The 17,810-nt window shown below is 41.8% G+C and overlaps 73 pseudogenes; all 73 read right to left on the reverse strand.

The window, feature by feature from the left end:
- Positions 1-10: 10 nt before the first annotated feature.
- On the reverse strand, positions 11-129 carry LOC142685052 (5S ribosomal RNA; annotated as a pseudogene).
- A 67-nt stretch (positions 130-196) lies between these two features.
- Positions 197-315, reverse strand: LOC142693092 (5S ribosomal RNA; annotated as a pseudogene).
- Positions 316-382: 67 nt separating this feature from the next.
- On the reverse strand, positions 383-501 carry LOC142736470 (5S ribosomal RNA; annotated as a pseudogene).
- Positions 502-754: 253 nt separating this feature from the next.
- LOC142673605 (5S ribosomal RNA) lies at positions 755-873 on the reverse strand (annotated as a pseudogene).
- Positions 874-940: 67 nt separating this feature from the next.
- On the reverse strand, positions 941-1,059 carry LOC142693213 (5S ribosomal RNA; annotated as a pseudogene).
- A 253-nt stretch (positions 1,060-1,312) lies between these two features.
- Positions 1,313-1,431, reverse strand: LOC142677787 (5S ribosomal RNA; annotated as a pseudogene).
- Positions 1,432-1,498: 67 nt separating this feature from the next.
- On the reverse strand, positions 1,499-1,617 carry LOC142690218 (5S ribosomal RNA; annotated as a pseudogene).
- A 67-nt stretch (positions 1,618-1,684) lies between these two features.
- LOC142693345 (5S ribosomal RNA) lies at positions 1,685-1,803 on the reverse strand (annotated as a pseudogene).
- Positions 1,804-1,870: 67 nt separating this feature from the next.
- Positions 1,871-1,989, reverse strand: LOC142738040 (5S ribosomal RNA; annotated as a pseudogene).
- A 67-nt stretch (positions 1,990-2,056) lies between these two features.
- LOC142678120 (5S ribosomal RNA) lies at positions 2,057-2,175 on the reverse strand (annotated as a pseudogene).
- A 67-nt stretch (positions 2,176-2,242) lies between these two features.
- On the reverse strand, positions 2,243-2,361 carry LOC142737896 (5S ribosomal RNA; annotated as a pseudogene).
- Positions 2,362-2,428: 67 nt separating this feature from the next.
- Positions 2,429-2,547, reverse strand: LOC142737908 (5S ribosomal RNA; annotated as a pseudogene).
- Positions 2,548-2,614: 67 nt separating this feature from the next.
- Positions 2,615-2,733, reverse strand: LOC142738171 (5S ribosomal RNA; annotated as a pseudogene).
- A 253-nt stretch (positions 2,734-2,986) lies between these two features.
- LOC142708276 (5S ribosomal RNA) lies at positions 2,987-3,105 on the reverse strand (annotated as a pseudogene).
- Positions 3,106-3,532: 427 nt separating this feature from the next.
- Positions 3,533-3,651, reverse strand: LOC142723109 (5S ribosomal RNA; annotated as a pseudogene).
- Positions 3,652-3,718: 67 nt separating this feature from the next.
- LOC142738416 (5S ribosomal RNA) lies at positions 3,719-3,837 on the reverse strand (annotated as a pseudogene).
- Positions 3,838-4,090: 253 nt separating this feature from the next.
- LOC142694340 (5S ribosomal RNA) lies at positions 4,091-4,209 on the reverse strand (annotated as a pseudogene).
- Positions 4,210-4,462: 253 nt separating this feature from the next.
- Positions 4,463-4,581, reverse strand: LOC142730754 (5S ribosomal RNA; annotated as a pseudogene).
- A 67-nt stretch (positions 4,582-4,648) lies between these two features.
- LOC142737838 (5S ribosomal RNA) lies at positions 4,649-4,767 on the reverse strand (annotated as a pseudogene).
- A 67-nt stretch (positions 4,768-4,834) lies between these two features.
- On the reverse strand, positions 4,835-4,953 carry LOC142685063 (5S ribosomal RNA; annotated as a pseudogene).
- A 67-nt stretch (positions 4,954-5,020) lies between these two features.
- LOC142673737 (5S ribosomal RNA) lies at positions 5,021-5,139 on the reverse strand (annotated as a pseudogene).
- A 67-nt stretch (positions 5,140-5,206) lies between these two features.
- On the reverse strand, positions 5,207-5,325 carry LOC142713516 (5S ribosomal RNA; annotated as a pseudogene).
- A 439-nt stretch (positions 5,326-5,764) lies between these two features.
- Positions 5,765-5,883, reverse strand: LOC142677798 (5S ribosomal RNA; annotated as a pseudogene).
- A 67-nt stretch (positions 5,884-5,950) lies between these two features.
- LOC142690229 (5S ribosomal RNA) lies at positions 5,951-6,069 on the reverse strand (annotated as a pseudogene).
- Positions 6,070-6,136: 67 nt separating this feature from the next.
- On the reverse strand, positions 6,137-6,255 carry LOC142737419 (5S ribosomal RNA; annotated as a pseudogene).
- A 67-nt stretch (positions 6,256-6,322) lies between these two features.
- LOC142737919 (5S ribosomal RNA) lies at positions 6,323-6,441 on the reverse strand (annotated as a pseudogene).
- A 67-nt stretch (positions 6,442-6,508) lies between these two features.
- On the reverse strand, positions 6,509-6,627 carry LOC142738041 (5S ribosomal RNA; annotated as a pseudogene).
- Positions 6,628-6,694: 67 nt separating this feature from the next.
- Positions 6,695-6,813, reverse strand: LOC142677470 (5S ribosomal RNA; annotated as a pseudogene).
- A 67-nt stretch (positions 6,814-6,880) lies between these two features.
- LOC142705145 (5S ribosomal RNA) lies at positions 6,881-6,999 on the reverse strand (annotated as a pseudogene).
- Positions 7,000-7,066: 67 nt separating this feature from the next.
- On the reverse strand, positions 7,067-7,185 carry LOC142736383 (5S ribosomal RNA; annotated as a pseudogene).
- A 67-nt stretch (positions 7,186-7,252) lies between these two features.
- On the reverse strand, positions 7,253-7,371 carry LOC142737578 (5S ribosomal RNA; annotated as a pseudogene).
- A 67-nt stretch (positions 7,372-7,438) lies between these two features.
- On the reverse strand, positions 7,439-7,557 carry LOC142693467 (5S ribosomal RNA; annotated as a pseudogene).
- Positions 7,558-7,624: 67 nt separating this feature from the next.
- Positions 7,625-7,743, reverse strand: LOC142713864 (5S ribosomal RNA; annotated as a pseudogene).
- Positions 7,744-7,996: 253 nt separating this feature from the next.
- On the reverse strand, positions 7,997-8,115 carry LOC142735648 (5S ribosomal RNA; annotated as a pseudogene).
- Positions 8,116-8,182: 67 nt separating this feature from the next.
- LOC142693589 (5S ribosomal RNA) lies at positions 8,183-8,301 on the reverse strand (annotated as a pseudogene).
- Positions 8,302-8,368: 67 nt separating this feature from the next.
- Positions 8,369-8,487, reverse strand: LOC142738172 (5S ribosomal RNA; annotated as a pseudogene).
- Positions 8,488-8,740: 253 nt separating this feature from the next.
- LOC142708288 (5S ribosomal RNA) lies at positions 8,741-8,859 on the reverse strand (annotated as a pseudogene).
- A 67-nt stretch (positions 8,860-8,926) lies between these two features.
- LOC142704122 (5S ribosomal RNA) lies at positions 8,927-9,045 on the reverse strand (annotated as a pseudogene).
- Positions 9,046-9,112: 67 nt separating this feature from the next.
- LOC142704913 (5S ribosomal RNA) lies at positions 9,113-9,231 on the reverse strand (annotated as a pseudogene).
- A 439-nt stretch (positions 9,232-9,670) lies between these two features.
- Positions 9,671-9,789, reverse strand: LOC142696908 (5S ribosomal RNA; annotated as a pseudogene).
- A 253-nt stretch (positions 9,790-10,042) lies between these two features.
- LOC142693711 (5S ribosomal RNA) lies at positions 10,043-10,161 on the reverse strand (annotated as a pseudogene).
- Positions 10,162-10,228: 67 nt separating this feature from the next.
- On the reverse strand, positions 10,229-10,347 carry LOC142738462 (5S ribosomal RNA; annotated as a pseudogene).
- Positions 10,348-10,414: 67 nt separating this feature from the next.
- LOC142670058 (5S ribosomal RNA) lies at positions 10,415-10,533 on the reverse strand (annotated as a pseudogene).
- A 67-nt stretch (positions 10,534-10,600) lies between these two features.
- On the reverse strand, positions 10,601-10,719 carry LOC142693832 (5S ribosomal RNA; annotated as a pseudogene).
- A 67-nt stretch (positions 10,720-10,786) lies between these two features.
- Positions 10,787-10,905, reverse strand: LOC142735948 (5S ribosomal RNA; annotated as a pseudogene).
- Positions 10,906-11,158: 253 nt separating this feature from the next.
- LOC142693965 (5S ribosomal RNA) lies at positions 11,159-11,277 on the reverse strand (annotated as a pseudogene).
- A 67-nt stretch (positions 11,278-11,344) lies between these two features.
- LOC142677842 (5S ribosomal RNA) lies at positions 11,345-11,463 on the reverse strand (annotated as a pseudogene).
- A 253-nt stretch (positions 11,464-11,716) lies between these two features.
- LOC142732925 (5S ribosomal RNA) lies at positions 11,717-11,835 on the reverse strand (annotated as a pseudogene).
- Positions 11,836-11,899: 64 nt separating this feature from the next.
- Positions 11,900-12,018, reverse strand: LOC142738383 (5S ribosomal RNA; annotated as a pseudogene).
- Positions 12,019-12,085: 67 nt separating this feature from the next.
- Positions 12,086-12,204, reverse strand: LOC142729585 (5S ribosomal RNA; annotated as a pseudogene).
- Positions 12,205-12,271: 67 nt separating this feature from the next.
- Positions 12,272-12,390, reverse strand: LOC142736826 (5S ribosomal RNA; annotated as a pseudogene).
- A 253-nt stretch (positions 12,391-12,643) lies between these two features.
- Positions 12,644-12,762, reverse strand: LOC142694086 (5S ribosomal RNA; annotated as a pseudogene).
- A 67-nt stretch (positions 12,763-12,829) lies between these two features.
- Positions 12,830-12,948, reverse strand: LOC142730687 (5S ribosomal RNA; annotated as a pseudogene).
- Positions 12,949-13,015: 67 nt separating this feature from the next.
- On the reverse strand, positions 13,016-13,134 carry LOC142726899 (5S ribosomal RNA; annotated as a pseudogene).
- A 67-nt stretch (positions 13,135-13,201) lies between these two features.
- LOC142709700 (5S ribosomal RNA) lies at positions 13,202-13,320 on the reverse strand (annotated as a pseudogene).
- A 67-nt stretch (positions 13,321-13,387) lies between these two features.
- Positions 13,388-13,506, reverse strand: LOC142704133 (5S ribosomal RNA; annotated as a pseudogene).
- A 67-nt stretch (positions 13,507-13,573) lies between these two features.
- Positions 13,574-13,692, reverse strand: LOC142706151 (5S ribosomal RNA; annotated as a pseudogene).
- A 67-nt stretch (positions 13,693-13,759) lies between these two features.
- On the reverse strand, positions 13,760-13,878 carry LOC142705334 (5S ribosomal RNA; annotated as a pseudogene).
- A 67-nt stretch (positions 13,879-13,945) lies between these two features.
- Positions 13,946-14,064, reverse strand: LOC142725832 (5S ribosomal RNA; annotated as a pseudogene).
- A 67-nt stretch (positions 14,065-14,131) lies between these two features.
- LOC142738418 (5S ribosomal RNA) lies at positions 14,132-14,250 on the reverse strand (annotated as a pseudogene).
- Positions 14,251-14,503: 253 nt separating this feature from the next.
- On the reverse strand, positions 14,504-14,622 carry LOC142737228 (5S ribosomal RNA; annotated as a pseudogene).
- A 67-nt stretch (positions 14,623-14,689) lies between these two features.
- Positions 14,690-14,808, reverse strand: LOC142694208 (5S ribosomal RNA; annotated as a pseudogene).
- Positions 14,809-14,875: 67 nt separating this feature from the next.
- Positions 14,876-14,994, reverse strand: LOC142702652 (5S ribosomal RNA; annotated as a pseudogene).
- Positions 14,995-15,061: 67 nt separating this feature from the next.
- On the reverse strand, positions 15,062-15,180 carry LOC142690532 (5S ribosomal RNA; annotated as a pseudogene).
- A 67-nt stretch (positions 15,181-15,247) lies between these two features.
- Positions 15,248-15,366, reverse strand: LOC142694329 (5S ribosomal RNA; annotated as a pseudogene).
- Positions 15,367-15,433: 67 nt separating this feature from the next.
- LOC142694451 (5S ribosomal RNA) lies at positions 15,434-15,552 on the reverse strand (annotated as a pseudogene).
- Positions 15,553-15,807: 255 nt separating this feature from the next.
- Positions 15,808-15,926, reverse strand: LOC142694585 (5S ribosomal RNA; annotated as a pseudogene).
- A 67-nt stretch (positions 15,927-15,993) lies between these two features.
- LOC142672257 (5S ribosomal RNA) lies at positions 15,994-16,112 on the reverse strand (annotated as a pseudogene).
- Positions 16,113-16,541: 429 nt separating this feature from the next.
- LOC142735918 (5S ribosomal RNA) lies at positions 16,542-16,660 on the reverse strand (annotated as a pseudogene).
- A 67-nt stretch (positions 16,661-16,727) lies between these two features.
- Positions 16,728-16,846, reverse strand: LOC142738043 (5S ribosomal RNA; annotated as a pseudogene).
- A 427-nt stretch (positions 16,847-17,273) lies between these two features.
- On the reverse strand, positions 17,274-17,392 carry LOC142732936 (5S ribosomal RNA; annotated as a pseudogene).
- Positions 17,393-17,456: 64 nt separating this feature from the next.
- Positions 17,457-17,575, reverse strand: LOC142738384 (5S ribosomal RNA; annotated as a pseudogene).
- A 67-nt stretch (positions 17,576-17,642) lies between these two features.
- LOC142686232 (5S ribosomal RNA) lies at positions 17,643-17,762 on the reverse strand (annotated as a pseudogene).
- Positions 17,763-17,810: the final 48 nt, after the last annotated feature.

Genomic DNA, 17,810 nt, shown 5'->3' on the forward strand with positions numbered 1-17,810 from the left:
CATAATAAAAATTCAACCGCACCACGGATTCCCAGACAGTCTCCCACACTGGTACTAGCGAGGACTTAAGCTATGTAACTTCTGCGTTCTGATGAGAGCAGGCACATTCAGCTTAGAATGGCCATTGACATTAAATGCTTTAATCCATAGTCCTTTTTAATCGATTGTGAAACAAAATCTAAACGACATAATAAAAAGTCAACCGCACCACGGATTCCCAGACAGTCTCCCACACTGGTACTAGCGAGGCCTTAAGCTGTGTAACTTCTGCGATCTGACGAGAGCAGGCACATTCAGCTTAGAATGGCCATTGACATTAAAAGCCGTAATCCATAGTCCTATTTAATCTATTGTGAAACAAAATCTAAACAACATAATAAAAAGTCAACAGCACCACGGATTCCCAGACAGTCTCCCACACTGGTACTAGCGAGGCCTTAAGCTGTGTATCTTCTGCGTTCGGACGAGAGCAGGCACATTCAGCTTAGAATGGCCATTGACGTTAAATGCTTTAATCCATAGTCCTATTTAATCTATTGTGAAACAAAATCTAAACAACATAATAAAAAGTCAACCGCACCACGGATTCCCAGACAGTCTCCCACACTGGTACTAGCGAGGCGTTAAGCTGTGTAACTTCTGCGATCTAACGAGAGCAGGCACATTCAGCTTAGAATGAGCATTGACTTTAAATGCTTTAATCCATAGTCCTTTTTAATCGATTGTGAGACAAAATCTAAACGACATAATAAAAAGTCAACCGCACCACGGATTCCCAGACAGTCTCCCACACTGGTACTAGCGAGGCCTTAAGCTGTGTAACTTCTGCGATCTGACGAGAGAAGGCACATTCAGCTTAGAATGGCCATTGACATTAAAAGCCTTAATCCCTAGTCCTATTTAATCTATTGTGAAACAAAATCTAAACAACATAATAAAAAGTCAACCGCACCACGGATTCCCAGACAGTCTCCCACACTGGTACTAGCGAGGCCTTAAGCTGTGTAACTTCTGCGATCTGACGAGAGCAGGCACATTCAGCTTAGAATGGCCATTGACGTTCAATGCTTTAATCCATAGTCCTATTTAATCTGTTGTGAAACAAAATCTAAACGACATAATAAAAAGTCAACCGCACCACAGATTCCCAGACAGTCTCCCACACTGGTACTAGCGAGGCGTTAAGCTGTGTAACTTCTGCGATCTAACGAGGGCAGGCACATTCAGCTTAGAATGGCCATTGACATTAAATGCTTTAATCCATAGTCCTTTTTAATCGATTGTGAAACAAAATCTAAACGACATAATAAAAAGTCTACTGCACCACGGATTTCCAGACAGTCTCCCACACTGGTACTAGCGAGGCCTTAAGCTGTGTAACTTCTGCGATCTGACGAGAGCAGGGACATTCAGCTTAGAATGGCCATTGACATTAAATGCTTTAATCCATAGTCCTTTTTAATCGATTGTGAAACAAAATCTAAACGACATAATAAAAATTCAACCGCACCACGGATTCCCAGACAGTCTCCCACACTGGTACTAGCGAGGCCTTAAGCTGTGTAACTTCTGCGTTCTGACGAGAGCTGGCACATTAAGCTTAGAATGGCCATTGACGTTAAATGCTTTAATCCATAGTCCTATTTAATCTATTGTGAAACAAAATCTAAACGACATAATAAAAAGTCAACCGCACCACGGATTCCCAGACAGTCTCCCACACTGGTACTAGCGAGGCCTTAAGCTGTGTAACTTCTGCGATCTGACGAGAGCAGGCACATTCAGCTTAGAATGGCCATTGACATTAAAAGCCTTAATCCATAGTCCTATTTAATCTATTGTGAAACAAAATCTAAACAACATAATAAAAAGTCAACCGCACCACGCATTCCCAGACAGTCTCCCACACTGGTACCAGCGAGGCCTTAAGCTGTGTAACTTCTGCGATCTGACGAGAGCAGGGACATTCAGCTTAGAATGGCCATTGACATTAAAAGCCTTAATCCATAGTCCTATTTAATCTATTGTGAAACAAAATCTAAACAACATAATAAGAAGTCAACCGCACCACGGATTCCCAGACAGTCTCCCACACTGGTACTAGCGAGGCCTTAAGCTGTGTAACTTCTGCGATCTAACGAGAGCAGGCACATTCAGCTTAGAATGAGCATTGACTTTAAATGCTTTAATCCATAGTCCTTTTTAATCGATTGTGAAACAAAATCTAAACGACATAATAAAAAGTCAACCGCACCACGGATTCCCAGACAGTCTCCCACACTGGTACTAGCGAGGCCTTAAGCTGTGTAACTTCTGCGATCTGACGAGAGCAGGCACATTCAGCTTAGAATGGCCATTGACATTAAAAGCCTTAATCCATAGTCCTATTTAATCTATTGTGAAACAAAATCTAAACAACATAATAAAAAGTCAACCGCACCACGGATTCCCAGACAGTCTCCCACACTGGTACTAGCGAGGCCTTAAGCTGTGTAACTTCTGCGATCTGACGAGAGCAGGCACATTCAGCTTAGAATGGCCATTGACATTAAATGCTTTAATCCATAGTCCTTTTTAATCGATTGTGAAACAAAATCTAAACGACATAATAAAAAGTCAACCGCACCACGGATTCCCAGACAGTCTCCCACACTGGTACTAGCGAGGCCTTAAGCTGTGTAACTTCTGTGATCTGACGAGAGCAGGGACATTCAGCTTAGAATGGCCATTGACATTAAATGCTTTAATCCATAGTCCTTTTTAATCGATTGTGAAACAAAATCTAAACGACATAATAAAAATTCAACCGCACCACGGATTCCCAGACAGTCTCCCACACTGGTACTAACGAGGCGTTAAGCTGTGTAACTTCTGCGATCTGACGAGAGCAGGGACATTCAGCTTAGAATGGCCATTGCCATTAAATTCTTTAATCCATAGTCCTTTTTAATCGATTGTGAAACAAAATCTAAACGACATAATAAAAATTCAACCGCACCACGGATTCCCAGACAGTCTCCCACACTGGTACTAGCGAGGCCTTAAGCTGTGTAACTTCTGCGTTCTGACTAGAGCAGGCACATTCTGCTTAGAATGGCCATTGACGTTAAATGCTTTAATCCATAGTCCTATTTAATCTATTGTGAAACAAAATCTAAACGACATAATAAAAAGTCAACCGCACCACGGATTCCCACACTGGTACTAGCGAGGCCTTAAGCTGTGTAACTTCTGCGATCTGACGAGAGCAGGTACATTCAGCTTAGAATGGCCATTGACATTAAAAGCCTTAATCCATAGTCCTATTTAATCTATTGTGAAACAAAATCTAAACAACATAATAAAAAGGCAACCGCACTACGGATTCCCAGACAGTCTCCCACACTGATACTAGCGAGGCCTTAAGCTATGTAACTTCTGCGATCTGACGAGAGCAGGCACATTCAGCTTAGAATGGCCATTGACATTAAATGCTTTAATCCATAGTCCTTTTTAATCGATTGTGAAACAAAATCTAAACGACATAATAAAAAGTCAACCGCACCACGGATTCCCAGACAGTCTCCCACACTGGTACTAGCGAGGCCTTAAGCTGTGTAACTTCTGCGTTCTGACGAGAGCAGGCACATTCAGCTTAGAATGGCCATTGACGTTAAAGGCTTTAATCCATAGTCCTATTTAATCTATTGTGAAACAAAATCTAAACGACATAATAAAAAGTCAACCGCACCACGGATTCCCAGACAGTCTCCCACACTGGTACTAGCGAGGCCTTAAGCTGTGTAACTTCTGCGATCTGACGAGAGCACGCACATTCAGCTTAGAATGGCCATTAACGTTAAATGCTTTAATCCATAGTCCTATTTAATCTATTGTGAAACAAAATCTAAACGACATAATAAAAAGTCAACCGCACCACAGATTCCCAGACATGCTCCCACACTGGTACTAGCGAGGCGTTAAGCTGTGTAACTTCTGCGATCTAACGAGGGCAGGCACATTCAGCTTAGAATGGCCATTGACATTAAATGCTTTAATCCATAGTCCTTTTTAATCGATTGTGAAACAAAATCTAAACGACATAATAAAAAGTTAACTGCACCACGGATTTCCAGACAGTCTCCCACACTGGTACTAGCGAGGCCTTAAGCTGTGTAACTTCTGCGATCTGACGAGAGCAGGGACATTCAGCTTAGAATGGCCATTGACATTAAATGCTTTAATCCATAGTCCTTTTTAATCGATTGTGAAACAAAATCTAAACGACATAATAAAAATTCAACCGCACCACGGATTCCCAGACAGTCTCCCACACTGGTGCTAGCGAGGCCTTAAGCTGTGTAACTTCTGCGTTCTGACGAGAGCTGGCACATTCAGCTTAGAATGGCCATTGACGTTAAATGCTTTAATCCATAGTCCTATTTAATCTATTTTGAAACAAAATCTAAACGACATAATAAAAAGTCAACCGCACCACGGATTCCCAGACAGTCTCCCACACTGGTACTAGCGAGGCCTTAAGCTGTGTAACTTCTGCGATCTGACGAGAGCAGGCACATTCAGCTGAGAATGGCCATTGACATTAAATGCTTTAATCCATAGTCCTTTTTAATCGATTGTGAAACAAAATCTAAACGACATAATAAAAAGTCAACTGCACCACGGATTTCCAGACAGTCTCCCACACTAGTACTAGCGAGGCCTTAAGCTGTGTAACTTCTGCGATCTGACGAGAGCAGGGACATTCAGCTTAGAATGGCCATTGACATTAAATGCTTTAATCCATAGTCCTTTTTAATCGATTGTGAAACAAAATCTAAACGACATAATAAAAATTCAACCGCACCACGGATTCCCAGACAGTCTCCCACACTGGTACTAGCGAGGACTTAAGCTATGTAACTTCTGCGTTCTGATGAGAGCAGGCACATTCAGCTTAGAATGGCCATTGACATTAAATGCTTTAATCCATAGTCCTTTTTAATCGATTGTGAAACAAAATCTAAACGACATAATAAAAAGTCAACCGCACCACGGATTCCCAGACAGTCTCCCACACTGGTACTAGCGAGGCCTTAAGCTGTGTAACTTCTGCGATATGACGAAAGCAGGCACATTCAGCTTAGAATGGCCATTGACATTAAAAGCCGTAATCCATAGTCCTATTTAATCTATTGTGAAACAAAATCTAAACAACATAATAAAAAGTCAACCGCACCACGGATTCCCAGACAGTCTCCCACACTGGTACTAGCGAGGCCTTAAGCTGTGTAACTTCTGCGTTCGGACGAGAGCAGGCACATTCAGCTTAGAATGGCCATTGACGTTAAATGCTTTAATCCATAGTCCTATTTAATCTATTGTGAAACAAAATCTAAACAACATAATAAAAAGTCAACCGCACCACGGATTCCCAGACAGTCTCCCACACTGGTACTAGCGAGGCGTTAAGCTGTGTAACTTCTGCGATTTAACGAGAGCAGGCACATTCAGCTTAGAATGGCCATTGACGTTAAATGCTTTAATCCATAGTCCTATTTAATCTGTTGTGAAACAAAATCTAAACGACATAATAAAAAGTCAACCGCACCACAGATTCCCAGACAGTCTCCCACACTGGTACTAGCGAGGCGTTAAGCTGTGTAACTTCTGCGATCTAACGAGGGCAGGCACATTCAGCTTAGAATGGCCATTGACATTAAATGCTTTAATCCATAGTCCTTTTTAATCGATTGTGAAACAAAATCTAAACGACATAATAAAAAGTCTACTGCACCACGGATTTCCAGACAGTCTCCCACACTGGTACTAGCGAGGCCTTAAGCTGTGTAACTTCTGCGATCTGACGAGAGCAGGGACATTCAGCTTAGAATGGCCATTGACATTAAATCCTTTAATCCATAGTCCTTTTTAATCGATTGTGAAACAAAATCTAAACGACATAATAAAAATTCAACCGCACCACGGATTCCCAGACAGTCTCCCACACTGGTACTAGCGAGGCCTTAAGCTGTGTAACTTCTGCGTTCTGACGAGAGCTGGCACATTAAGCTTAGAATGGCCATTGACGTTAAATGCTTTAATCCATAGTCCTATTTAATCTATTGTGAAACAAAATCTAAACGACATAATAAAAAGTCAACCGCACCACGGATTCCCAGACAGTCTCCCACACTGGTACTAGCGAGGCCTTAAGCTGTGTAACTTCTGCGATCTGACGAGAGCAGGCACATTCAGCTTAGAATGCCCATTGACATTAAATGCTTTAATCCATAGTCCTTTTTAATCGATTGTGAAACAAAATGTAACCGACATAATAAAAAGTCAACCGCACCACGGATTCCCAGACAGTCTCCCACACTGGTACTAGCGAGGCCTTAAGCTGTGTAACTTCTGCGATCTGACGAGAGCAGGCACATTCAGCTTAGAATGGCCATTGACATTAAAAGCCTTAATCCATAGTCCTATTTAATCTATTGTGAAACAAAATCTAAACAACATAATAAAAAGTCAACCGCACCACGCATTCCCAGACAGTCTCCCACACTGGTACCAGCGAGGCCTTAAGCTGTGTAACTTCTGCGATCTGACGAGAGCAGGGACATTCAGCTTAGAATGGCCATTGACATTAAAGGCTTTAATCCATAGTCCTTTTTAATCGATTGTGAAACAAAATCTAAACGACATAATAAAAACTCAAACGCACCACAGATTCCCAGACAGTCTCCCACACTGGTACTAGCGAGGCCTTAAGCTGTGTAACTTCTGCGTTCGGACGAGAGCAGGCACATTCAGCTTAGAATGGCCATTGACGTTAAATGCTTTAATCCATAGTCATATTTAATCTATTGTGAAACAAAATCTAAACGACATAATAAAAAGTCAACCGCACCACGGATTCCCAGACAGTCTCCCACACTGGTACTAGCGAGGCGTTAAGCTGTGTAACTTCTGCGCTCTAACGAGAGCAGGCACCTTCAGCTTAGAATGGCCATTGACTTTAAATGCTTTAACCCAGAGTCCTTTTTAATCGATTGTGAAACAAAATCTAAACGACATAATAAAAAGTCAACCGCACCACGGATTCCCAGACAGTCTCCCACACTAGTACTAGCGAGGCCTTAAGCTGTGTAACTTCTGCGATCTGACGAGAGCAGGAACATTCAGCTTAGAATGGCCATTGACATTAAAAGCCTTAATCCATAGTCCTATTTAATCTATTGTGAAACAAAATCTAAACAACATAATAAAAAGTCAACCGCACCACGTATTCCCAGACAGTCTCCCACACTGGTACTAGCGAGGACTTAAGCTATGTAACTTCTGCGTTCTGACGAGAGCAGGCACATTCAGCTTAGAATGGCCATTGACATTAAATGCTTTAATCCATAGTCCTTTTTAATCGATTGTGAAACAAAATCTAAACGACATAATAAAAAGTCAACCGCACCACGGATTCCCAGACAGTCTCCCACACTGGTACTAGCGAGGCCTTAAGCTGTGTAACTTCTGCGATCTGACGAGAGCAGGCACATTCAGCTTAGAATGGCCATTGACATTAAAAGCCGTAATCCATAGTCCTATTTAATCTATTGTGAAACAAAATCTAAACAACATAATAAAAAGTCAACCGCACCACGGATTCCCAGACAGTCTCCCACACTGGTACTAGCGAGGCCTTAAGCTGTGTAACTTCTGCGTTCGGACGAGAGCAGGCACATTCAGCTTAGAATGGCCATTGACGTTAAATGCTTTAATCCATAGTCCTATTTAATCTATTGTGAAACAAAATCTAAACAACATAATAAGAAGTCAACCGCACCACGGATTCCCAGACAGTCTCCCACACTGGTACTAGCGAGGCGTTAAGCTGTGTAACTTCTGCGATCTAACGAGAGCAGGCACATTCAGCTTAGAATGAGCATTGACTTTAAATGCTTTAATCCATAGTCCTTTTTAATCGATTGTGAAACAAAATCTAAACGACATAATAAAAAGGCAACCGCACCACGGATTCCCAGACAGTCTCCCACACTGGTACTAGCGAGGCCTTAAGCTGTGTAACTTCTGCGATCTGACGAGAGCAGGCACATTCAGCTTAGAATGGCCATTGACATTAAAAGCCTTAATCCATAGTCCTATTTAATCTATTGTGAAACAAAATCTAAACAACATAATAAAAAGTCAACCGCACCACGGATTCCCAGACAGTCTCCCACACTGGTACTAGCGAGGCCTTAAGCTGTGTAACTTCTGCGATCTGACGAGAGCAGGCACATTCAGCTTAGAATGGCCATTGACATTAAATGCTTTAATCCATAGTCCTTTTTAATCGATTGTGAAACAAAATCTAAACGACATAATAAAAAGTCAACCGCACCACGGATTCCCAGACAGTCTCCCACACTGGTACTAGCGAGGCCTTAAGCTGTGTAACTTCTGTGATCTGACGAGAGCAGGGACATTCAGCTTAGAATGGCCATTGACATTAAATGCTTTAATCCATAGTCCTTTTTAATCGATTGTGAAACAAAATCTAAACGACATAATAAAAATTCAACCGCACCACGGATTCCCAGACAGTCTCCCACACTGGTACTAACGAGGCGTTAAGCTGTGTAACTTCTGCGATCTGACGAGAGCAGGGACATTCAGCTTAGAATGGCCATTGCCATTAAATTCTTTAATCCATAGTCCTTTTTAATCGATTGTGAAACAAAATCTAAACGACATAATAAAAATTCAACCGCACCACGGATTCCCAGACAGTCTCCCACACTGGTACTAGCGAGGCCTTAAGCTGTGTAACTTCTGCGTTCTGACTAGAGCAGGCACATTCTGCTTAGAATGGCCATTGACGTTAAATGCTTTAATCCATAGTCCTATTTAATCTATTGTGAAACAAAATCTAAACGAGATAATAAAAAGTCAACCGCACCACGGATTCCCAGACAGTCTCCCACACTGGTACTAGCGAGGCGTTAAGCTGTGTAACTTCTGCGATCTAACGAGGGCAGGCACATTCAGCTTAGAATGGCAATTGACGCTAAATGCTTTAATCCATAGTCCTTTTTAATCGATTGTGAAACAAAATCTAAACGACATAATAAAAAGTCAACCGCACCACGGATTCCCAGACAGTCTCCCACACTGGTACTAGCGAGGCCTTAAGCTGTGTAACTTCTGCGATCTGACGAGAGCAGGTACATTCAGCTTAGAATGGCCATTGACATTAAAAGCCTTAATCCATAGTCCTATTTAATCTATTGTGAAACAAAATCTAAACAACATAATAAAAAGTCAACCGCACTACGGATTCCCAGACAGTCTCCCACACTGATACTAGCGAGGCCTTAAGCTGTGTAACTTCTGCGATCTGACGAGAGCACGCACATTCAGCTTAGAATGGCCATTAACGTTAAATGCTTTAATCCATAGTCCTATTTAATCTATTGTGAAACAAAATCTAAACGACATAATAAAAAGTCAACCGCACCACAGATTCCCAGACATGCTCCCACACTGGTACTAGCGAGGCGTTAAGCTGTGTAACTTCTGCGATCTAACGAGGGCAGGCACATTCAGCTTAGAATGGCAATTGACATTAAATGCTTTAATCCATAGTCCTTTTTAATCGATTGTGAAACAAAATCTAAACGACATAATAAAAAGTTAACTGCACCACGGATTTCCAGACAGTCTCCCACACCGGTACTAGCGAGGCCTTAAGCTGTGTAACTTCTGCGATCTGACGAGAGCAGGGACATTCAGCTTAGAATGGCCATTGACATTAAATGCTTTAATCCATAGTCCTTTTTAATCGATTGTGAAACAAAATCTAAACGACATAATAAAAATTCAACCGCACCACGGATTCCCAGACAGTCTCCCACACTGGTGCTAGCGAGGCCTTAAGCTGTGTAACTTCTGCGTTCTGACGAGAGCTGGCACATTCAGCTTAGAATGGCCATTGACGTTAAATGCTTTAATCCATAGTCCTATTTAATCTTTTGTGAAACAAAATCTAAACGACATAATAAAAAGTCAACCGCACCACGGATTCCCAGACAGTCTCCCACACTGGTACTAGCGAGGCCTTAAGCTGTGTAACTTCTGCGATCTGACGAGAGCAGGCACATTCAGCTTAGAATGGCCATTGACATTAAATGCTTTAATCCATAGTCCTTTTTAATCGATTGTGAAACAAAATCTAAACGACATAATAAAAAGTCAACTGCACCACGGATTTCCAGACAGTCTCCCACACTGGTACTAGCGAGGCCTTAAGCTGTGTAACTTCTGCGATCTGACGAGAGCAGGGACATTCAGCTTAGAATGGCCATTGACATTAAATGTTTTAATCCATAGTCCTTTTTAATCGATTGTGAAACAAAATCTAAACGACATAATAAAAATTCAACCGCACCACGGATTCCCAGACAGTCTCCCACACTGGTACTAGCGAGGCCTTAAGCTGTGTAACTTCTGCGTTCTGACGAGAGCTGGCACATTCAGCTTAGAATGGCCATTGACGTTAAATGCTTTAATCCATAGTCCTATTTAATCTATTGTGAAACAAAATTTAAACGACATAATAAAAAGTCAACCGCACCACGGATTCCCAGACAGTCTCCCACACTGGTACTAGCGAGGCCTTAAGCTGTGTAACTTCTGCGATCTGACGAGAGCAGGCACATTCAGCTTAGAATGGCCATTGACATTAAATGCTTTAATCCATAGTCCTTTTTAATCGATTGTGAAACAAAATCTAAACGACATAATAAAAAGTCAACCGCACCACGGATTCCCAGACAGTCTCCCACACTGGTACTAGCGAGGCCTTAAGCTGTGTAACGTCTGCGATCTGACGAGAGCAGGCACATTCAGCTTAGAATGGCCATTGACATTAAATGCTTTAATCCATAGTTCTTTTTAATCGATTGTGAAACAAAATCTAAACGACATAATAAAAATTCAACCGCACAACGGATTCCGAGACAGTCTCCCACACTGGTACTAGCGAGGCCTTAAGCTGGGTAACTTCTGCGATCTGACGAGAGCAGGCACATTCAGCTTAGAATGGCCATTGACGTTAAAAGATTTAATCCATAGTCCTATTTAATCTATTGTGAAACAAAATCTAAACGACATAATAAAAAGTCAACCGCACCACGGATTCCCAGACAGTCTCCCACACTGGTACTAGCGAGGCCTTAAGCTGTGTAACTTCTGCGATCTGACGAGAGCAGGCACATTCAGCTTAGAATGGCCATTGACATTAAAAGCCTTAATCCATAGTCCTATTTAATCTATTGTGAAACAAAATCTAAACAACATAATAAAAAGTCAACCGCACCACGCATTCCCAGACAGTCTCCCACACGGGTACCAGCGAGGCCTTAAGCTGTGTAACTTCTGCGATCTGACGAGAACAGGCACATTCAGCTTAGAATGGCCATTGACGTTAAATGATTTAATCCATAGTCCTATTTAATCTATTGTGAAACAAAATCTAAACGACATAATAAAAAGTCAACCGCACCACGGATTCCCAGACAGTCTACCACACTGGTACTAGCGAGGCGTTAAGCTGTGTAACTTCTGCGCTCTAACGAGAGCAGGCACATTCAGCTTAGAATGGCCATTGACTTTAAATGCTTTAACCCATAGTCCTTTTTAATCGATTGTGAAACAAAATCTAAACGACATAATAAAAAGTCAACCACACCACGGATTCCCAGACAGTCTCCCACACTGGTACTAGCGAGGCCTTAAGCTGTGTAACTTCTGCGATCTGACGAGAGCAGGCACATTCAGCTTAGAATGGCCATTGACATTAAAAGCTTTAATCCATAGTCCTATTTAATCTATTGTGAAACAAAATCTAAACATAATAAAAAGTCAACCGCACCACGGATTCCCAGACAGTCTCCCACACTGGTACTAGCGAGGACTTAAGCTATGTAACTTCTGCGTTCTGACGAGAGCAGGCACATTCAGCTTAGAATGGCCATTGACGTTAAATGCTTTAATCCATAGTCCTTTTTAATCGATTGTGAAACAAAATCTAAACGACATAATAAAAAGTCAACCGCACCACGGATTCCCAGACAGTCTCCCACACTGGTACTAGCGAGGCCTTAAACTGTGTAATTTCTGCGATCTGACGAGAGCAGGCACATTCAGCTTAGAATGGCCATTGACATTAAATGCTTTAATCAATAGTCCTTTTTAATCGATTGTGAAACAAAATCTAAACGACATAATAAAAAGTCAATAGCACCACGGATTCCCAGACAGTCTCCCACACTGGTACTAGCGAGGCCTTAAGCTGTGTAACTTCTGCGATCTGACGAGAGCAGGGACATTCAGCTTAGAATGGCCATTGACATTAAATGCTTTAATCCATAGTCCTTTTTAATCTATTGTGAAACAAAATCTAAACAACATAATAAAAAGTCAACCGCACCACGGATTCCCAGACAGTCTCCCACACTGGTACTAGCGAGGCGTTAAGCTGTGTAACTTCTGCGATCTAACGAGAGCAGGCACATTCAGCTTAGAATGAGCATTGACTTTAAATGCTTTAATCCATAGTCCTTTTTAATCGATTGTGAAACAAAATCTAAACGACATAATAAAAAGTCAACCGCACCACGGATTCCCAGACAGTCTCCCACACTGGTACTAGCGAGGCCTTAAGCTGTGTAACTTCTGCGATCTGACGAGAGCAGGCACATTCAGCTTAGAATGGCCATTGACATTAAAAACCTTAATCCATAGTCCTATTTAATCTATTGTGAAACAAAATCTAAACAACATAATAAAAAGTCAACCGCACCACGGATTCCCAGACAGTCTCCCACACTGGTACTAGCGAGGCCTTAAGCTGTGTAACTTCTGCGATCTGACGAGAGCAGGCACATTCAGCTTAGAATAGCCATTGACATTAAATGCTTTAATCCATAGTCCTTTTTAATCGATTGTGAAACAAAATCTAAACGACATAATAAAAAGTCAACCGCACCACGGATTCCCAGACAGTCTCCCACACTGGTACTAGCGAGGCCTTAAGCTGTGTAACTTCTGCGATCTGACGAGAGCAGGGACATTCAGCTTAGAATGGCCATTGACATTAAATGCTTTAATCCATAGTCCTTTTTAATCGATTGTGAAACAAAATCTAAACGACATAATAAAAATTCAACCGCACCACGGATTCCCAGACAGTCTCCCACACTGGTACTAGCGAGGCGTTAAGCTGTGTAACTTCTGCGATCTGACGAGAGCAGGGACATTCAGCTTAGAATGGCCATTGACGTTAAATGCTTTAATCCATAGTCCTATTTAATCTATTGTGAAACAAAATCTAAACGAGATAATAAAAAGTCAACCGCACCACGGATTCCCAGACAGTCTCCCACACTGGTACTAGCGAGGCGTTAAGCTGTGTAACTTCTGCGATCTAACGAGGGCAGGCACATTCAGCTTAGAATGGCAATTGACGTTAAATGCTTTAATCCATAGTCCTTTTTAATCGATTGTGAAACAAAATCTAAACGACATAATAAAAAGTCAACCGCACCACGGATTCCCAGACAGTCTCCCACACTGGTACTAGCGAGGCCTTAAGCTGTGTAACTTCTGCGATCTGACGAGAGCAGGTACATTCAGCTTAGAATGGCCATTGACATTAAAAGCCTTAATCCATAGTCCTATTTAATCTATTGTGAAACAAAATCTAAACAACATAATGAAAAGTCAACCGCACTACGGATTCCCAGACAGTCTCCCACACTGATACTAGCGAGGCCTTAAGCTATGTAACTTCTGCGATCTGACGAGAGCAGGCACATTCAGCTTAGAATGGCCATTGACATTAAATGCTTTAATCCATAGTCCTTTTTAATCGATTGTGAAACAAAATCTAGACGACATAATAAAAAGTCAACCGCACCACGGATTCCCAGACAGTCTCCCACACTGGTACTAGCGAGGCCTTAAGCTGTGTAACTTCTGCGTTCTGACGAGAGCAGGCACATTCAGCTTAGAATGGCCATTGACGTTAAAGGCTTTAATCCATAGTCCTATTTAATCTATTGTGAAACAAAATCTAAACGACATAATAAAAAGTCAACCGCACCACGGATTCCCAGACAGTCTCCCACACTGGTACTAGCGAGGCCTTAAGCTGTGTAACTTCTGCGATCTGACGAGAGCACGCACATTCAGCTTAGAATGGCCATTAACTTTAAATGCTTTAATCCATAGTCCTATTTAATCTATTGTGAAACAAAATCTAAACGACATAATAAAAAGTCAACCGCACCACAGATTCCCAAACAGTCTCCCACACTGGTACTAGAGAGGCGTTAAGCTGTGTAACTTCTGCGATCTAACGAGGGCAGGCACATTCAGCTTAGAATGGCCATTGACATTAAATGCTTTAATCCATAGTCCTTTTTAATCGATTGTGAAACAAAATCTAAACGACATAATAAAAAGTCAACTGCACCACGGATTTCCAGACAGTCTCCCACACTGGTACTAGCGAGGCCTTAAGCTGTGTAACTTCTGCGTTCTGACGAGAGCAGGGACATTCAGCTTAGAATGGCCATTGACGTTAAATGCTTTAATCCATAGTCCTATTTAATCGATTGTGAAACAAAATCTAAACGACATAATAAAAAGTCAACCGCACCACGGATTCCCAGACAGTCTCCCACACTGGTACTAGCGAGGCCTTAAGCTGTGTAACTTCTGCGATCTGACGAGAGCAGGCACATTCAGCTTAGAATGGCCATTGACATTAAATGCTTTAATCCATAGTCCTTTTTAATCGATTGTGAAACAAAATCTAAACGACATAATAAAAAGTCAACTGCACCACGGATTTCCACACAGTCTCCCACACTGGTACTAGCGAGGACTTAAGCTGTGTAACTTCTGCGATCTGACGAGAGCAGGGACATTCAGCTTAGAATGGCCATTGACATTAAATGCTTTAATCCATAGTCCTTTTTAATCGATTGTGAAACAAAATCTAAACGACATAATAAAAATACAACCGCACCACGGATTCCCAGACAGTCTCCCACACTGGTACTAGCGAGGCCTTAAGCTGTGTAACTTCTGCGTTCTGACGAGAGCTGGCACATTCAGCTTAGAATGGCCATTGACGTTAAATGCTTTAATCCATAGTCCTATTTAATCTATTGTGAAACAAAATCTAAACGACATAATAAAAAGTCAACCGCACCACGGATTCCCAGACAGTCTCCCACACTGGTACTAGCGAGGCCTTAAGCTGTGTAACTTCTGCGATCTGACGAGAGCAGGCACATTCAGCTTAGAATGGCCATTGACATTAAATGCTTTAATCCATAGTTCTTTTTAATCGATTGTGAAACAAAATCTAAACGACATAATTAAAAGTCAACCGCACCACGGATTCCCAGACAGTCTCCCACACTGGTACTAGCGAGGCCTTAAGCTGTGTAACTTCTGCGATCTGACGAGAGCAGGCACATTCAGCTTAGAATGGCCATTGACGTTAAATGCTTTAATCCATAGTCCTATTTAATCTATTGTGAAACAAAATCTAAACGACATAATAAAAAGTCAACCGCACCACGGATTCCCAGACAGTCACCCACACTGGTACTAGCGAGGCGTTAAGCTATGTGTAACTTCTGCGATCTAACAAGAGCAGGCACATTCAGCTTAGAATGGCCATTGACATTAAATGCTTTAATCCATAGTCCTTTTTAATCGATTGTGAAACAAAATCTAACCGACATAATAAAAAGTCAACCGCACCACGGATTCCCAGACAGTCTCCCACACTGGTACTAGCGAGGCCTTAAGCTGTGTAACTTCTGCGATCTGACGAGAGCAGGCACATTCAGCTTAGAATGGCCATTGACATTAAAAGCCTTAATCCATAGTCCTATTTAATCTATTGTGAAACAAAATCTAAACAACATAATAAAACGTCAACCGCACCACGCATTCCCAGACAGTCTCCCACACTGGTACCAGCGAGGCCTTAAGCTGTGTAACTTCTGCGATCTGACGAGAGCAGGGACATTCAGCTTAGAATGGCCATTGACATTAAAGGCTTTAATCCATAGTCCTTTTTAATCGATTGTGAAACAAAATCTAAACGACATAATAAAAACTCAACCGCACCACAGATTCCCAGACTGGTACTAGCGAGGCCTTAAGCTGTGTAACTTCTGCGTTCGGACGAGAGCAGGCACATTCAGCTTAGAATGGCCATTGACGTTAAATGCTTTAATCCATAGTCCTATTTAATCTATTGTGAAACAAAATCTAAACGACATAATAAAAAGTCAACCGCACCACGGATTCCCAGACAGTCACCCACACTGGTACTAGCGAGGCGTTAAGCTATGTGTAACTTCTGCGATCTAACAAGAGCAGGCACATTCAGCTTAGAATGGCCATTGACATTAAATGCTTTAATCCATAGTCCTTTTTAATCGATTGTGAAACAAAATCTAACCGACATAATAAAAAGTCAACCGCACCACGGATTCCCAGACAGTCTCCCACACTGGTACTAGCGAGGCCTTAAGCTGTGTAACTTCTGCGATCTGACGAAAGCAGGCACATTCAGCTTAGAATGGCCATTGACATTAAAAGCCTTAATCCATAGTCCTATTTAATCTATTGTGAAACAAAATCTAAACAACATAATAAAAAGTCAACCGCACCACGCATTCCCAGACAGTCTCCCACACTGGTACCAGCGAGGCCTTAAGCTGTGTAACTTCTGCGATCTGACGAGAGCAGGGACATTCAGCTTAGAATGGCCATTGACATTAAAGGCTTTAATCCATAGTCCTTTTTAATCGATTGTGAAACAAAATCTAAACGACATAATAAAAACTCAACCGCACCACAGATTCCCAGACTGGTACTAGCGAGGCCTTAAGCTGTGTAACTTCTGCGTTCGGACGAGAGCAGGCACATTCAGCTTAGAATGGCCATTGACGTTAAATGCTTTAATCCATAGTCATATTTAATCTATTGTGAAACAAAATCTAAACGACATAATAAAAAGTCAACCGCACCACGGATTCCCAGACAGTCTACCACACTGGTACTAGCGAGGCGTTAAGCTGTGTAACTTCTGCGCTCTAACGAGAGCAGGCACATTCAGCTTAGAATGGCCATTGACTTTAAATGCTTTAACCCATAGTCCTTTTTAATCGATTGTGAAACAAAATCTAAACGACATAATAAAAAGTCAACCACACCACGGATTCCCAGACAGTCTCCCACACTGGTACTAGCGAGGCCTTAAGCTGTGTAACTTCTGCGATCTGACGAGAGCAGGCACATTCAGCTTAGAATGGCCATTGACATTAAAAGCTTTAATCCATAGTCCTATTTAATCTATTGTGAAACAAAATCTAAACATAATAAAAAGTCAACCGCACCACGGATTCCCAGACAGTCTCCCACACTGGTACTAGCGAGGACTTAAGCTATGTAACTTCTGCGTTCTGACGAGAGCAGGCACATTCAGCTTAGAATGGCCATTGACGTTAAATGCTTTAATCCATAGTCCTTTTTAATCGATTGTGAAACAAAATCTAAACGACATAATAAAAAGTCAACCGCACCACGGATTCCCAGACAGTCTCCCACACTGGTACTAGCGAGGCCTTAAAACTGTGTAATTTCTGCGATCTGACGAGAGCAGGCACATTCAGCTTAGAATGACCATTGACATTAAATGCTTTAATCAATAGTCCTTTTTAATCGATTGTGAAACAAAA

Source organism: Rhinoderma darwinii, chromosome 1 (genome assembly GCF_050947455.1).
Source record: "Rhinoderma darwinii isolate aRhiDar2 chromosome 1, aRhiDar2.hap1, whole genome shotgun sequence".
Lineage (NCBI taxonomy): Eukaryota > Metazoa > Chordata > Amphibia > Anura > Rhinodermatidae > Rhinoderma > Rhinoderma darwinii.